Source organism: Pleurodeles waltl, chromosome 4_2 (assembly GCF_031143425.1).
Source record: "Pleurodeles waltl isolate 20211129_DDA chromosome 4_2, aPleWal1.hap1.20221129, whole genome shotgun sequence".
In the NCBI taxonomy this organism is placed as follows: Eukaryota; Metazoa; Chordata; class Amphibia; order Caudata; family Salamandridae; genus Pleurodeles; species Pleurodeles waltl.
This window is the reverse complement of record NC_090443.1, coordinates 876,582,776-876,600,119: the sequence shown is the minus strand read 5'-3', so window position 1 is coordinate 876,600,119 and position 17,344 is coordinate 876,582,776. Positions and strand designations below refer to the sequence as shown.

At 47.7% G+C, this 17,344-nt stretch overlaps 1 protein-coding gene across 1 annotated transcript in view; it reads left to right on the top strand.

Moving 5' to 3' along the window:
• PODN (podocan) overlaps positions 1–17,344 on the top strand; it is a 403,282-nt gene that overhangs the window by 366,878 nt on the left and 19,060 nt on the right. The window lies entirely within an intron of this gene.

The following is a 17,344-nucleotide window of genomic DNA, read 5'->3' as shown; positions in this document are numbered from 1 at the left end:
AGATAGGGAGTCCCTTACTGGGTCCTTGCCAAGCAGCTGTGCCACCTCCCATTCCCTGTCAACTGAGGAGCTCAGAGATAGGCGGGAAGAGAGGGACCTGAGGCTGCAGCTAGCCAGGCTGGCTGTAGAAGAGAGACAGGCTGAGGTTGAAAAAGCCTTAGTCCAGGAGAGGATGGCAGAGGCTGAAAGGGCTTTTGCCAGAGAAAGGCTCGCTCTAGAGCGCAGTCTTACAAATCTGGACTCACCAGTAATGCAGGTGGAGTCCAGTGGTGGCAGCATTTGTAGTGTTAGGCACAATCCTTACCTACCCACAGATTTGGTACCTGGGTTCAAGGAGGGGGATGACATACGTCAGTGGCTTAAGGGGTATGAAGAAGCTCTAGTTGCGTGCAGGATTCCTGAGAAAGATTAGGGAACTGTCCTAGAGAGCTATATTCTTGAGGTGGAAAGGAATGTCCTACTGGCCCCAGAAGGGAGTGACAGGCAGGGGTATCCCCACATCAGAAATGCCCTGATAGAGAAGTATGGTCTCACCCCTGAAGACTACAGGTTGAGGTTCAGAGGCAGCAGGAAGCGGTCTCACCAGTCTTGGGAGGATTTCATGGGAACTTTTTGCAAATCACTAACAGGATGGGTGGAGGATAGCAGAGCAACCACTTATGAAGGGCTGTTTAGTCTCATTCTAAGAGAACACATGTTCCGTTTCTGTTTTTCAGAGCTACGCCAACACCTGTCTTACTGTGAGTTCTCTGACCCCAGAGAACTTGCAAAGGAGGCGGACCTCTGGCTTAGTGCCAGGGGAGCTGGTCAGACACCAAGGGCCGTCTTAGGTTCACCCCTGGAAGGGGTGGGGGAGGTTCTGGGTAATTCAGGCCAAATTCTGAGCGGGGAGGGTGCAGGATCCAGAGGGACCTGTCTTCTTACGCATGTCTTGGAAGGCACCGAGAAGGGGCCCCAAGGCTGGAATTTAACTGGTCCAGGCAAAGTTTTCAGCGGGGAGGAAGTAGGATTGTTAAGGACCTATCCTCTTAAGTATGCCTTAGAGGACTCATTACCGGTGCACCAAGGCAAGAATTTAACCAACCCCGACAACGTTCTGAGCGGGGAGGGAGCAGGATCCACAGGGACCTGTCCTCCTCCGCAGGTCTTGGAAGGTACCCGAGAGGGGCCCCAAGGCAGGAGGGTAGTCGTTACCGAAGGCCAATCCTGTAAAAAGGATGCCCTAGAGTCAGAAAGAGAAGGGGGACACCTGGGAACAGGGTTGCTCCAACTCTGGAGATCAGCAGCACCACACCGCAGAGGGGGGTGCAGACACTTCCTTTTGAGGGTTTGAGGGAGGACACTCCCCTGACTCCTGTCCAGCAAAAGGGTATCGTCCCTACGTTGGAAGACCAGATCATGGGCAACCCCCTAGATCTGGGAATAGAGACTGCTGTAACCAGCCTTTCTACTGATGCATTCCCTAGGGATTCAGTTCCTACAAGGGGGGATTCACGGGAAGACGCTCCCCTGACTCCTGTCCAGCAAAAGGGTAACGTCCCTAGGTTGGAAGATGCATGCCCTAGGGATTCAGTTCCTGTAAGGGAGAGTTTGAGGGAGGACGCTCCCCTAACTTATGACCAGCCCAAGGGTACAGTCCCTAGGTTGGAGAAGCAGCCCGCGGGTACCGTCGCTAGGTTGAAAAACCAGGTCCAGGGTAGCACCCTTGACTTTGTGGTGTGGTCAGGTTTACGTATCCTTTGCGCATTAGCTTCAGGCTTTAGGCCTTTGTGCATTTTGCCCTGGATGTATTTTATTCCTTTGCTCGCAGCTTAGAGCCTCTGTGCACTTTGCTCTTTATGCTTTTATTCGGCTTCGTACTGTTATTTTTCAAAATAGCCACTTCTAGTTTTATATTTCATATCACACTGTTTCGCCTACTTCAGCACCATAACACATTCCTGTTCACTCTGTGCTTCAGTCAAGGATACAGTCTGGTACATTGCCGATAGACGTGGTAGGAATTTAGGCCCGTATTTATACTCCGTTTGCGCCGAATTTGCGTCGTTTTTTTCGACGCAAATTCGGCGCAAAACTAACGCCATATTTATACTTTGGCGTTAGACGCGTCTAGCGCCAAAGTATGAAGAAAGAGCGTCATTTTTTTGCGTGAACGCCTTCCTTGCGTTAATGAGATGCAAGGAAGGCGTTCCCGTCTAAAAAAATGACGGCGACGCAAATGCGTCGTATTTATACTCCCGGGCAAAAATCACGCCCGGGAGGTGGCGGGTCAAAAAAACCCGCATTTGCGCCTGAATTTAACGCCTGGGTCAGGGTAGGCGTTAAGGGATCTGTGGGCTCAGAATGAGCCCACAGGTGCCCTCCCCTGCCCCCAGGGACATCCCCTGCCATCCCTGCCCACCCCAGGAGGACACCCAAGGATGGAGGGACCCATCCCAGTGAAGTACAGGTAAGTTCAGGTAAGTATAATTTTTTTTTTTTTTTTTTTTTTTTGTGGCATAGGGGGGCCTTATTTGTGCCCCCCTACATGCCACTATGCCCAATGACCATGCCCAGGGGACACAAGTCCCCTGGGCATGGCCATTGGGCAAGGGGGCATGACTCCTGTCTTTACTAAGACAGGAGTCATGAAATGGCGTCTGGGCGTCGAAAAAATGGCGCAAATCGGGTTAAGACGATTTTTTAGCGTCAACCTGACTTGCGCCATTTTAAGACGCCCTAACGTCATTTTTTCCCAACGCCGGCGCTGCCTGGTCTACGTGGTTTTTTTCCACGCACACCAGGCAGCGCCAGTCTGATTGCGCCGTCTAACGCCATTCCATAAATACGGCGCCCGCATGGCGCTTCAGAATGGCGTTAGACGGCGCAAAATTTTTTGACGCTAAACTGCGTTAGCGCAGTTTAGCGTCAAAAAGTATAAATATGGGCCTTAGGCCCGTATTTATACTCTGTTTGCGCCGAATTTGCGTCGTTTTTTTCGACGCAAATTCGGCGCAAAACTAACGCCATATTTATACTTTGGCGTTAGACGCGTCTAGCGCCAAAGTATGAAGAAAGAGCGTCATTGTTTTGCGTGAACGCCTTCCTTGCGTTAATGAGATGCAAGGAAGGCGTTCCCGTCTAAAAAAATGACGGCGAAGCAAATGCCTCGTATTTATACTCCCGGGCAAAAATCACGCCCGGGAGGTGGCGGGTCAAAAAAACCCGCATTTGCGCCTGAATTTAACGCCTGGATCAGGGTAGGCGTTAAGGGACCTGTGGGCTCAGAATGAGCCCACAGGTGCCCTCCCCTGCCCCCAGGAACCCCCCCTGCCACCCCTGCCCACCCCAGGAGGACACCCAAGGATGGAGGGACCCATCCCAGTGAAGTACAGGTAAGTTCAGGTAAGTATAATTTTTTTAATTTTTTTTTTTTTTTTGTGGCATAGGGGGGCCTCATTTGTGCCCCCCTACATGCCACTATGCCCAATGACCATGCCCAGGGGACACAAGTCCCCTGGGCATGGCCATTGGGCAAGGGGGCATGAGTCCTGTCTTTACTAAGACAGGAGTCATGAAATGGCGTCTGGGCGTCGAAAAAATGGCGCAAATCGGGTTAAGACGATTTTTTAGCGTCAACCTGACTTGCGCCATTTTAAGACGCCCTAACGTCATTTTTTCCCAACGCCGGCGCTGCCTGGTCTACGTGGTTTTTTTCCACGCACACCAGGCAGCGCCGGTCTGATTGCGCCGTCTAACGCCATTCCATAAATACGGCGCCCGCATGGCGCTTCAGAATGGCGTTAGACGGCGCAAATTTTTTTGACGCTAAACTGCGTTAGCGCAGTTTAGCGTCAAAAAGTATAAATATGGGCCTTAGTCTTTGGCATTCCTGCGTAGGGACATTTTGTGATCACGCTGACATGTTAGTTATAAAAACACTTCCTTGTCCCAATACACGGGAGAGGGAGATTCCGACCAGGGAACCACAACTAGACGCTGACTGCCTCGTTGCAGATGCTGAACCAGATCACAGGCCTTTGCTCAGGTATGAGGGCTGATGTCTCCCAAGGGATTCAGAAAGGCAAGTTAGAAGCTTAACATGCTGTGCTCGAAATAGAACTAGCAGAGGGAGAGTAGAAATTGTTAAACACCATGATAGCGTTGTTCTTATGTTTCACTCTCCTCGTGACTATTTCAATCCTACTGTGTTGTATGACTCTGGTTATTGCAGCTCACGCCTTATTATCTAAAATGTAGTCGTTTTATTAAAACATTATAAAAAAACTTACACTGCCTTTGTCATTTGTATATGAGATCATACTGTAAATGAGAGAGTTGGTTTGGATCTGAGTGACCACGACTTCCCTGAGAAGTTCCACAGATGTCATGCGCTCGGCTGCCCAATCATCTCTTCCCTTTTGGAGAAATGAGGCACTGCTAGTTAGCCGGAGCAAAACCGGGATTAGGGTGACAGAGGTCCTTACAAGTGGGTCCGACTCAGTCCCCCACACCGTGAACGATCCTGCTGCCTAGAAATCCAGTAGTCTCATTTAGGATAATGAGAGCCCACGCGACATGGCGCCACCAACGATTGGTCTGGCTCTAATTTTTGGGTCCGGCTGACTCTCTCGGTCTCATATATATATATATTGACTCCTTGGTTCCGTAAGCGGAGATGTCCGTGGGGCTGAGGATTTCCGCCGCCACGGGATAGGAGCATCCTATTACTTAGTGGTCGGTTGTTCAAGCTTGAACTTTGAAAGGAAAACCCCGTTATTGGTGTGCTTTCTCTCCCCTACTGCTATTTTTATAATGGCGAATCCTCAAGTAGTGAACGTAGAGCTTAATATGTGCCAACCGCTCACGGGACATCTGATAGCACATGGACTGGCGGTCCAGGGGGGTCCGGTCACTTTTGTGGTGGACGCCCATGCAGCCTATAGAACAGAACTTTTTTATTCTTGGGTCGTATTTCCAGCAGTTGATGGGGGTACAAACACTTTTCACGAATACACTATTGCGAATGTCCCTGGACAGTACAGGGCTTATGCATACTTAGAGATACCTTTATCTTAACCATAATTGGCTTGATGGCGCCCTCCCACACACAGTAGCACAAGTTAGGTTAGGTCCAGTGAGTAATGATGGTCCGACCTGGCCTTTATTGGCTACATACACACCATATCCTGCGGTTGCTAACTTGGCAGTGGCTGATGTACGTCGTTTATATATAGACTTAGCAACTACATACAGAAGACTGGTTCAATTTGTGATCCAAGCTTTAAATACTAATGCAGCGCGTGCTGCACCGGCTCACCCACAGGCAGTGGTTCCGGGTATTAATCCGGCCACTGTACACTCAGTTATGGGTAAGGTACCGGCTAAACGTGAGGAAACTCCATTTTGGCTGGCGCAAAAAATTAATACGCTGGAAGCAGTATTTCCCCATACGGGACCTCAGGATAAACATAGAATATTGACGATGTGTTTACCGTATGGAATGGTTCCTCCTGTGGACCATTGTAATACCTGGGGCACGGTGTTTGCCGCGCTCTACACTACAGCACACAGTACACCAACATTAGCTAATCTACAGGAAGTGCTTAAACAAATTCAAGATGAATATGGGGCTGCCCCCGCCTTAGATTTAGGCATGCAGCTGATGGGCAATTTTGCCGCAGTTTCTTCTATTATTTTGAGTAATCTCAAGGGAGAGGCAGTGGCGCTAGCCGTGCGTATGTGTCTTCGAGACGTTCCGCAGATTAATCAGGAGCGGGAACTCCCGAGAATAATAGCAGAAACATATTCCAGTATTGGTCGCGATAGCCTAGGGGCTAGACCGCAAAAACCCCAATTACAGGGTAAAAATAGTAAAGATAATGCTAAACAACAGCAGCCTGAGGGTACTAAGAAGAGCTGGGAAAAGAAACAGCAAAAACCTAAGAAAGATGGGGGACAGTCTCCGCAACCGGTATAATCTCAGGAATAGGGATAATTTGAAGACGCCTGATAGATATCAATATACTGATACACGCCAATCTCGTTCCTTTCAGGACTCCTCGGACAAGAGAAGTGAGAGAGGTGGGCGATCAGAGCGGAGAACTGAGTACGTGAAACCGAGACAGGAATCACAACGCTCAACGGAGGTTTGTGTTAAACAGGAAGAGAAACCGCTCCAACAAAAGCAACAATTTAAAAAGAAGAAAGTGGCAGCGGTCTCAGTTAGACATGCCGCTCAAGAAGAGAGTTCTCTTGACGAACAAGACATGGGCGTTGGCACTGTTAGACAGCGCGGCAGAGGTCACAATAGTTCGCCGGAGTCTTCTAGAGCATCTGGAGGTGAAAGCAACTGATGACTTCGTACAAGTCGAAACGGCAGATATGCGTGTCTCTGATCCTGATAGAGTATATAAAGTCACTTTGCAATTAGAAGGGGACATTGACCCGATTGTACATGCCATCTTTTGGGACTATGTTGTAAAATCATATGACGTTCTGCTGGCCGAACAGGATTGGCCACCTGACTTTGTTCACGACTTTCCGGTTGGGGAGGAGGTTATTACACCTTCATTCTAACCACTTGTTCCGAGAGAACTAGCGGAATCCTATAGTAAATCATTGGCTCTGGCACAGGCCCACGCCCTATATAGAAATAACATGGGGTGGGATAGACAATCACCTTATCATGTAATTCCAATAAAGGGCGAATCTCAGCCGCAGCCGCAGTATCCCATCAAATTTGAGGCAAGGGCATCGGTTAGGAAAATTCTTACACAATTGGAGTACCAGGGTGTAATTGAACCCTGTGTCTCGCCGATTAATAATCCCTTATTTCCAGTTGCTAAACCGGACCATTCATATAGGATAGTGGTGGATTACAGACACTTAAATGGACAAACACGCACATATGCAATACAGAATTCACACAACGCAGCGCTTATGAATAATATTGTGCGTAAAAAATACAAAACAACATTAGATATCTCGAATGGATTTTTCTGCCAAAATATAGCGCCCGAAAGTCGGGACTATACCAGTTTCAGTGCGTTTGGCTCTCAAAAAAGGTTTTGTCGTTTGCCTCAGGGGTATAAGAATAGCCCAGGACTATTAACGGCTCGTGTAACTGAAATTCGGCACGAGTTGGACCCTGAAGCTTTGTCATATGTTGATGACATATATTTGACAGACGATGAGATACTGCAGCATCTAAGGCGTGTAGCACGCATTGTTGTGGGGTTTGCTGAAATTGGCTACAAGTTTAATTTACAAAAATCGAAGATTGCCTTCCTCAGCGTCATTTTCCTGGGATATGAGTTGTCTAATGAGGGCAAGAGCTTAGCGCCGCATTTTTTGGAGAAATGTGCTCAGTTGCAGCCTCCTAATACGGTTCGGAAGCTCCAGTCATTATTGGGGTTTCAGAATTTTGGCAGAACTTACATTCCTGATTATGCTACACATATAAAACCCTTATACGAGTTGATTCGCCCAAATTTTTCAAGTAGATTTTGGACTATTGAGCATACACATATTCTTCGAGATCTACAAACTGATCTCTTAGCTGTTAAACATTTACACACTCGGGACAATAAAGCGCATCTGGTAATCAGGGTAATAGCTGGTGCCGTTGGGTTTACATATGTCGCCTTTAATGAGGGTGAGACTGTCCCAATAGCATACAAGTCACTCTTGTATTCTGCTGCAGAGCAACAATTTGCACAAATTGAGAAAATACTCACTGCTGTACAGATGGCTGTGATTAAAGAAAGACCTCTTGCCCAGGGCCAACGCATCATTGTCGTTTCCCCGATTCCGGCCTTAGAGGCTGTTACTAAGACGAGTGTTCCTAATTCGAAAGCTTTACACCTGCGATGGATACAATGGGCTACGTCTTTGACAGCCACTGATGTAGATTACATATTTGACCCTAAACTGCAGACTCAGGAATTTCTTCAATATGAAATGGAATACCCAGGTCCCGCTGGCACGTAACCTATTGACCAATATCAGGTGGTCATGTATACAGATGGCTCTGCGCAGCCGGCGGTTGGGACTAAACAACAGTATTCTGCTGCATGTGCGGTGGTGAGCGGCACAATGGAGGGGGAAGTGTTCTGCCCCCGACATACTTATACACAGACCTTGGGAGATTGTACGGCACAGTTGGCTGAGCTCAAGGCTCTATTGTTAGCCTTGTAACACGCGGATCCGGCGATACTTACCTTGCTGGTCTGTGACTCCTACTACTGTGTTCAGTCTTTCAATGAATATTTGCACTACTGGAGGTTGAATGGGTTCAGAGATTCCCAAGGCAACACCATTAAACACAAATTGCTGTGGGGGAAGGTTGCCCATCTGAATGAAACGCATCATAAAGTTCATGTTGTACATACACTTGGACACCAGCGCGTTGGAATACACGTTGCTGGGAATACTTTGGCTGATGAAGCCGCAAAATCGGCAGTGGCGGTTGACACTGTGGCCGCAGTGACTCGTTCGAGTTCCAAACCGGACACAGAGATTTCGGCTGCCATAAAAGCTACGGCTGATGGCACGCCACTTCCTAAAGGATTCCCTTCTAAATATAGTTACTGCCTGGGTAGTATGCTAAACGCTGTTGTTAAAATTCCAGGCGTTGGTGTACGTGAAATGCCCAATAAAGTTGAGAGACCTCGATTAATATCTGCAGCACATGAGGGGGCGGCATCTGCACATGCTGGTGTGGCTGCCACGATTACACTTTTACAGGCTCGTTACTGGTGGCCTGGTCTCTATAAAGAGGCAAAGCAGTATGTCCTTTGTTGTGACGTCTGTCAACAAATTAAAGCTTTGACGGCTAGACGCCCGCAGCAGACGCCCCTTCTGATTTCAAATAAACCTTTACAGTGTGTGTACTTGGATCATTGTGGTCCACTGACGCCAGATAGTGCATACAAATATATATTGGTTGCTGTAGATTCGTGCTCCAGATTTGTGTGGGTCTGGCCACAGTGCTCGGCTGACGCTCGGACTGTTATTAAAGATTTGCGCATCTTTGTCGATACATTTGCAGTTGCGGCTTTTCATTCGGACCAGGGCCCTGCTTTTGCCTCTAAGGCATTCAGGGACACCATGGCTTCGTTGGGGGTCCAACTCCAGTTCTCGTCTCCATTTCATCCCGAGGGAAATTCTGTTGTGGAGCGTCTAAATCGTGATTTAAAGCAATCCTTAACGGCCAGAGTTATAGGTACGGGTCGTAGTTGGCTAGCCCACCTGTGTGGAGTACAGAGAGCACTTAATAACTTGCCTAGAAGGTCCCTGGGGGGTCGTACTTCATATGAGTGCCTGTTTGGAACACGAAAGTATGTTCCTGATCTAGATGGTCCTGGTGTGGAGGCGGCAGATACGCCCTTTGACATAAATGATCGTGTCACTGTTTTGCAGGATTTACAACAATTCGGTGAAGATAACTCTTCTGCGAGTGCTGCCTCCACAGGAATTAAGGATGAGCCAGTAACGCCTACTGGTTGGATACCCAGGATTGGGGATCTTGTGCGTGAAAAGGTCGCAGTAAAGAAAGAATTTGGTCCTTCTTATCGAGAACCAGTCCCCGTGTTAGGGGTTTGCGGCACGAGAACTGTAATTTTACCGCCGCTGCATGGGGCCAAAGGAAACCGCTTTGTTTCCATTGATAATGTCAAGTTACAACATGTGGCCGATTCTGCACAGCAGACCAAGAGGGACACCCAGTAGTTCCTGAATCCCTCTCACTACTGTGGAAGAAGTCCCGCTGCAGGTGATTTGCACCGATGCTGTTTCCTCTCCGAGCTTGGGGAGGGTGGAAGCTGATCTTGCGATTGTTCCACAGACGACGATTAATTTGGAATCTTTTGATCAAGTTGCTGTACGTTCTAATGATATTTCTGAACATGTGGTTTATAGCGTGCCAAGGCGAGAGCCACCATCTGCTTCTTTGTTCACGGTTGCACCTTTTGCACGAACTGCCTCTGGCTGCTTCAGCGACACCAATGATACAGTGTCAGACTCCTCGTCCTCTCTATCTTCAGCCCAAGGTCCACGTAAGCTGCTGTGTTGGCTTAAACATACATATTTTGATGTGAAGACAGTAGATTCTATGCTGACAGAATTGCAATATTATACTGTCTACGACGATGAAGATGCTTACCTATTTAGAGATAATCATGGTGACATGTTTTGCTACAATTATTATGGACACCACTTTATTCATAAAGCGAGTAGCCCTAAGTCGATATTTGATTATGTGCAATGGGAACATTGCCCGACTCCTCCACAGGGGAGTTCTAAAACGTATTATGATAAATTTGCATATTTTTCTGGGCATAATCAACAGAATGCTAAGTCTTACTATTTTAAAGTTACTCCGTATGCTAATAAGCAAATGTTATTGACCGATACTAAATTGATGTATTCAAATTTGTTTGTATCTAAACTTTCGGTTGAGAGGTATGAATATTGGTTTAAGACTGTTGACTTAAAAAGTGTCTGGGGAACGAAAAATTGGCAAATGCGAGGCAGGGACACTTTATTTAGGGCATGTATTATTCCTGTTCAAATGATTTTCTTCAATGACACTGCACAACAGACTAGCTGTTTGGGCTTAGCAACAATTGGAGATTTGAATTTGCCTGGTATACCTGTCCCTTCCAAATTGAACAATTGGCAGCGATATGTTAATGCCACGTTTAGTGAGTTTACACACTGGGTCCAGAATGGTACGCTTAACACTTCATTGATACATCCGGGCGGGTGGTTATTATGGCCCATAGACACTAATGGGTGTCATCAGCGTTTTGTCACCTCTTCAGGGGGGTTCAAGACTAGTAGGGCAGACCCTCGCTACATATCACCAGAACATGCTGATATCATAACTACATACAGCGTGGGAAAGCTTTGTCAGCAATGGTTGAAGTCATCCACGCTGGATGCAGTTAAGTCACATCTCACGTTACTGTCTAATGATACTGACTTACAAGATTTTTTGTCAGGACCAAGGATGCCACGGAAGAAGCGTTTTCTTTATGAAGTATATAATGAGATTTGGAAGCTTTCACAGCAAGAGGCAGCGGCCCGGTTGAGACAAATTGATCAGGAAAATCTGATACAGGATTTGTCTGTTGTGAATAATGGGATGCATACCCTTTCAGACCGCGTTTACACAATTGACAACATCGTTTCCTCTGCTATAGACATTATTAAATCGGATATGTCTTCTTTATATCATGGGCAGAGTCAGACGCAGTCCATCATGCAGCTGGGTTGGACTCTACAGACTTTGAAGGCAGGTCGCGTTCCGTGGCAGCACATTCGTGCCAGGGAGATATTTATTTCATTTAATTTGACTCATCAACAACAGCTGATGACTAAAAAGGAAGCGACGTATGTTATGTTAAATATTGAAAAATTGGAGAAACTGCCTTTTACGGTTGCTGAGATTCCGTCAGCTGAGTGGTTGATTCATGGGGTTATTAATCTGCCTATCTCCACTCTGCAATTTACTTCTTGTTTAAAGCACATTCCAGTGGGTAGATATGAACGGTTGGGAGACACTTACATACACGAGGTGTGGGAGCTTCCCTTTCTATACAGATGTATTAATGGTTTGAGGGAGGTTTTTCTTAGCGGTAGCGAATGCGAAACTTCTGTCAGCCATTCCATGGTTTGTAAACAGCTGTCCTTGCACGGGGCATGTAATGCCTCGATTGCTAACTTAGCTTGTTATCTGAAGGGAGTTCCAGTCCCAGTAATTAAAAACACTTTCCAGGTGCTTTCAAACGGCAGTTACATCCTTCTTAACAGTGAACCCTGTTGTGGCATGTGTGCCGGAATAGTTTACGTAGTCGTTGTCACCAAGGCCGTTACGTGCTGCGGGAATGTGTTGGTTCCCCCCACTCAATTTAGGGAGGTAGCGGACATCTGGCCTCATATTGCTACTTCCAAGGTAAATTTAGACAAGTTGAGTTGACTAAAGGCTCTATTGTTTCAAAAGCATGTGGCCCTTACATCTGCTAGCGAGACCTACGCACTACAGGTGGCAAGGTCATCGGCGGAAATACAGTCTCTTTTGAATACTAATTTTCCGAGTCACTTTGGTGAACTCGTGGGACGTATATTTAATGCGTCCAGCACTGCTGGAATTGCAATTTTTTTCAAAGCCGTTGGTGTTGCTTTTGCTCACACCTTCTCTTCTATATTCGGTTTAATACCTTCGGCTATTCACTCTATTTTCAGAAGCATTTTTGGGGGTTTCCCGATTACTTTGGCTTTATTGGCTGGGGTTTTGCTGTTGCTGCTGTTCTTCCGCAATGGCTGTCCCGCCGCGACGAGATCCCATGTTGGCGCTCCCGTCAGCGCAGCTGTGTCGTGAACGCATGATGCAGCATTTTGGAGCGACACTCCTGGTACAATTGGAGTGTGACTGGTCTCTGACATTCCGGCCGGTTTTGGAGTGTGTGCAACCCGTGTTTCGGTGCCTCTGGTGCTCGTTTGAACATGCACTGGCTCTCTGTCTCTCACTGCAGCGTCCTCCAGTGGTCGATGCTGAGCTGTTGATGTTCCCGATTAGGGCTCATTCCCAGACTTGTGCACTACGGTTGCGTTTGCTTCGTGAGGCAGTTTATGAGATTCCCTTCCTGGAGGAAGATGGTATTGTCTCATTCATAGGCCTTGCACGGGGTGCCGCCCTGAATGGTTTTGGGGCTTTGGAACACGCCTGCTCCATGGTACTTTTTGACATGGATCTTCCGATATTGACATATATCGAAGTGGAGGAACTCCTGCTTTCTATTGCTTCTGTCTGACAATTGGATCTTTTTTCAATAAAACAAACATTGACATTATATTGAATTTGGCTTTATCGTCACATGCTTCCCAAATTTATGACTTTGTTGTCCTCTGACCTTGTCGAAATGTATATTTTTATGTATTGTTTATATCTGGGGCATACTTTTATATTATTGGAACCACTTGCTACCGACAAGGGGAGGGTGTGGTGTGGTCAGTTTTACGTATCCTTTGCGCATTAGCTTCAGGCTTTAGGCCTTTGTGCATTTTGCCCTGGATGTATTTTATTCCTTTGCTCGCAGCTTAGAGCCTCTGTGCACTTTGCTCTAAATGCTTTTATTCGGCTTCGTACTGTTATTTTTCAAAATAGCCAGTTCTACGGTCTTGTTTTATATTTCATATCACACTGTTTCGCCTACTTCAGCACCATAACACATCAGAAGGAGAAGGGGGGACACCTGGGAACAGGGTTGCTCCAACTCTGGAGATCAGCAGCACCACCCCGCAGAGGGGGGTGCAGACACTTCCTTTTGAGGGTTTGAGGGAGGACACTCCCCTGACTCCTGTCCAGCAAAAGGGTATCGTCCCTACGTTGGAAGACCAGATCATGGGCAACCCCTTAGATCTGGGAATAGAGACTGCTGTAACCAGCCTCTCTACTGATGCATTCCATAGGGATTCAGTTCCTACAAGGGGGGATTCACGGGAAGACGCTCCCCTGACTCCTGTCCAGCAAAAGGGTAACGTCCCTAGGTTGGAAGATGCATGCCCTAGGGATTCAGTTCCTGTAAGGGAGAGTTTGAGGGAGGACGCTCCCCTAACTTATGACCAGCCCAAGGGTACCGTCCCTAGGTTGGAGAAGCTGCCCGCGGGTACCGTCCCTAGGTTGAAAAACCAGGTCCAGGGTAGCTCCTTTGACCTGGAGGTGGAGAAGGCTATCCCCAGTCTCTCTACCATTACTTCTGGGGGTATCACTCTTGATGGGAGGGTGCGGAACTCTAGAAGGAGGGGCAGGAGGAGGAAAGGCTCTTTCCTGACCCCAGCTCAGTCAGAGGGGAAGGACCCTGGGTTGGGAGACCAGTTACAGGGGGGCTCCTCTGAACTGGTGGGTGAGCTAACCAGGACGACTGTAACCAGCACCCTGGCAGTTCTGGATTCTGGGGATACCACTCCTCGGAGGAGGAGGCGGGACCCTAGAAGGAGGGGCAGGAGGAGAGATTCTCCCCTGGACCCTATTCAGGCTATGGGACCAGTCCCTAGGCAAAAGACCAGTGGCAGGGGGTAGCTCCTGAACTGGTGGGAAGGAGAGTGGAAACAGGATGCTATGCGCCTGGGGCTCCCGCCCCCCACTCTGAGAGGCTTCAGAGACCGGAGGCGCCGGGCTGGCATGGGACCTGGCTCTGGCCACAGACAACTAGGACGCCTCTCTGGGTTAGCTTAGATTGTCTTGGGAGCATAGACAGAGGAATTCAGCTGGGTTCAGATTGGCGTAGAACTGGATCATGTTCCTGCAGTTGCGGGCCAGGGTCCTGGTTCTATCGCCCTAATCAGGGAAGTCCATCAAGGTATTGATTGTTCTCCCCTGGCTCTGGGCTAGTAGGGGGTCATGTTGGACATGGCCCTTTTACAGGGTCATTCCCCAGACTTTTGGCTTTTTGCCTCCTTATTTTTCTGACCTTTGTTGGCTGACGTTTTGACTCTGAGCACTTTTTCACTGCTAACCAGTGCTAAAGTGAAAATGCTCTCTCTTACAAATTTGGTATGATTGGATTATACCTGATTGGCATATTTAATTTACCTATAAGTTCCTTGTAAAGTGGTATCCCTATACCCAGGGCCTGTAAATTAAATGCTACTAGTGGGCCTGCAGCGCTGCTTGCGACACCCACTGAAGCAGCCTGTCAAACCTATCTAAGGCCTGCTAGCGCAGAGCCTGTGTGCGCAATTTCCTGCCACAGGGACCTGGCATCTAAATTTACCTGCCAGGCCCAGAACTCCACTTTTACTAAATGTAAGTCACCCCTAAGGTACGCCCTAGCTAGCCCTTTGGTAAGGGTGCCATGTATGTAGAAGGAAGGACATGTGCCATGTAGCGTGGTCTGTCCTGGTAGTGACAAACAGCCTAACTTGGTGTCTCACTGCTGTGAGTGCTGCCTCCTCATAGGATTGCACTGGAGATGCCCTGCCTTATGTGTAAGGGGTATTGTCTGATTTATGAGGGGTAGCGTAGGCATGTTTGGTATGGTTGTGATAGTGGTGAGAAATGCTGCTTACTGGTGTAGGTGTATTTTTTATTACTATCACAGAAATGCCACTTCTAGAAAGTGCGCATTTATCTGTGCTTATGACTTTGGGGTTTTGCAGCTTGTCTCCAATCCACGTCTGGGCAGACTGACAGTTGGGGTTTTGTGCATACTTCTCAGACAGCCTGAACACAGAGAGGGTGGAGGTGACACAGAGGTGCATCTACATATTGTAAAGCCTTCCTGGGCTGAAAGAAGGGAGAGGCGGGGCACACCTGCATTTGTAAAGGCTGTGCCCTGGCCTCACACAATAGGGTCGTTAACCCCCCCCACTAATGTTTGGAGCCTGTGCTGAAAGGAGAGAGGGGGCACTCCCAGAACCAGTTGTAACTGGCTGGAACCTCCTCTCCCTACCATTGTAAAACACACTGTAACCCTAGTATAAGTACAGGGGAATTTTCCCCACAATTTGAACTCTCTTGGAACTTGAAACTGGACACAGAACGCTGATGAATGGACTCACCAGGAAACCACCTTGGACTGCTGCTGCTGTGCTGACCTGTGACCTGCCTGGTCAATAGGAGGAACTGCCACCATCTGCACCCCTTGTGCTGGCCTGTAGCTGGGTCCACCAGCCCTGTACCTTTTCTTGCTTTATTGTTCCCAGGGTCAGGGTGCTGTGGCCCCTGACCCCTGCCACGATCTCCCCAGCTGGGTCTATAGCGCTTGGGAACAGCGCTCTTTCTGGACCTACTGCAGAAAGATCACCGCCGCAGCCCGGGCTTTAACTTTGCCCTAGCGCTCTGAAAAGCGCTCCCCTGCTGCCAAGTTTCACCGCCGCAGCCGGGTTTATTAATTAATTTGGAGCGCAGGGATCGCACTCCTCTCAGTGCCCCTGGGGCACACAAACAAAGGAACCGGAGCAAGCGTGCTCCTCTCGGCTCCCCCGAGGCACCTCCTGCTTCTGGGAGCGCCCCCGGGGCACCAGCCACCTACAGTTCTGCAAGGAGCCTCCCGGCAGCCCAGGACCAGCTCCTCACACTCACGAACCACATCGGGTGCGGGCAAGTGTTTCCTCGGGCCCCCGGAGGAAGGGTTATCTTGGACGTGTAACTCCCTTGCCCTGACTAGAGTGGGTAGGTTCTGCCTGGCTGAGGTGCATACCCTAGCCAACCAGAAACCCCATTTCTAACACAAGGTATCATACACAATATTATGTACCAAACATATTGGATTATATATAAATTCACATACAACTATTAATTTCCTTGCAGACGCATTTCCATAATAGGTTTGGACTCTGTATATTGTAGAAATGCCAGCATTATTTTCCTTTTTTTTGCTAGTTTTCACACAAACTGAGAATTCATTACTAATTCAAACTTGAGCTTCTTACTAATTCTTGAACTGCTTGTCACCTCACTGCCATTAATCAATGTACTATATCTGTCAACCAGATTATAAATGTACTTCAAAAATATAAAATGGCTGCTTTTTAAGTAAAATCTTAAGCATAGTATTAGCAAGTGCTATCCACACCACACTAACAAAGGGAATTTGCTGTTACAGGTGCAGCATTACAGCTTTGTATTAGTAAAATATTATCTAAGCGAACCTGGAATACATAAAAGCAGCTTTTAGCACGTGTATTGCTCATATTAGAGCTCATCAGAGAAGCACAGCTTTGTCCAGGCACACAGGAGCTCTCAGCAAAGGTCAAAAGCTTGTCCTGCAAGTTTATAGTGCTGCATAAATTATGCACATCAGTAGGGAACCGTGAGTAGCTGTAAATTGGGGCCTAGCAGAATATACAGACCACTCTTAATGAGGAACTAAGCATATGTAATCTATTCTGGATCTTACTGCGGAGGTTTTGCATGTTGCTGACTAGGAAAATACACTTGAAAAATATATGAGGTATTCATAGGCAATAAGAGGAAGCGTTTTCAAATACCACTGGAGTGTCTCTGCCCCAAATGTGGTGATAAAAATCTGTAATTTAGTATTTTATCTTATTAACATTTTAGATCCCTAATGGAGGGGACCTGATCTAGCCAGCCATTGTCAGGATCACCCAAACCTGGTGGAGGACTAGTGCCCATCCTTTCGAATTTTCAGTCTGGTATTCCTTTGAGGCAATCTTTACCAACAGTTTGTATGTCAGGGGGGACTCTGAGAGCCAGTGTGTTTTGAGCTTCTGGCCACATCATCCTGCAAAATGTCTAGCCCTGGGCAGGGAGTTTAGTTGTAGAATATTATAGTGCCATAAATAAGTTGACATACTAACCTATACAAAAAGCTGAATTATTCTTTGCCACTGG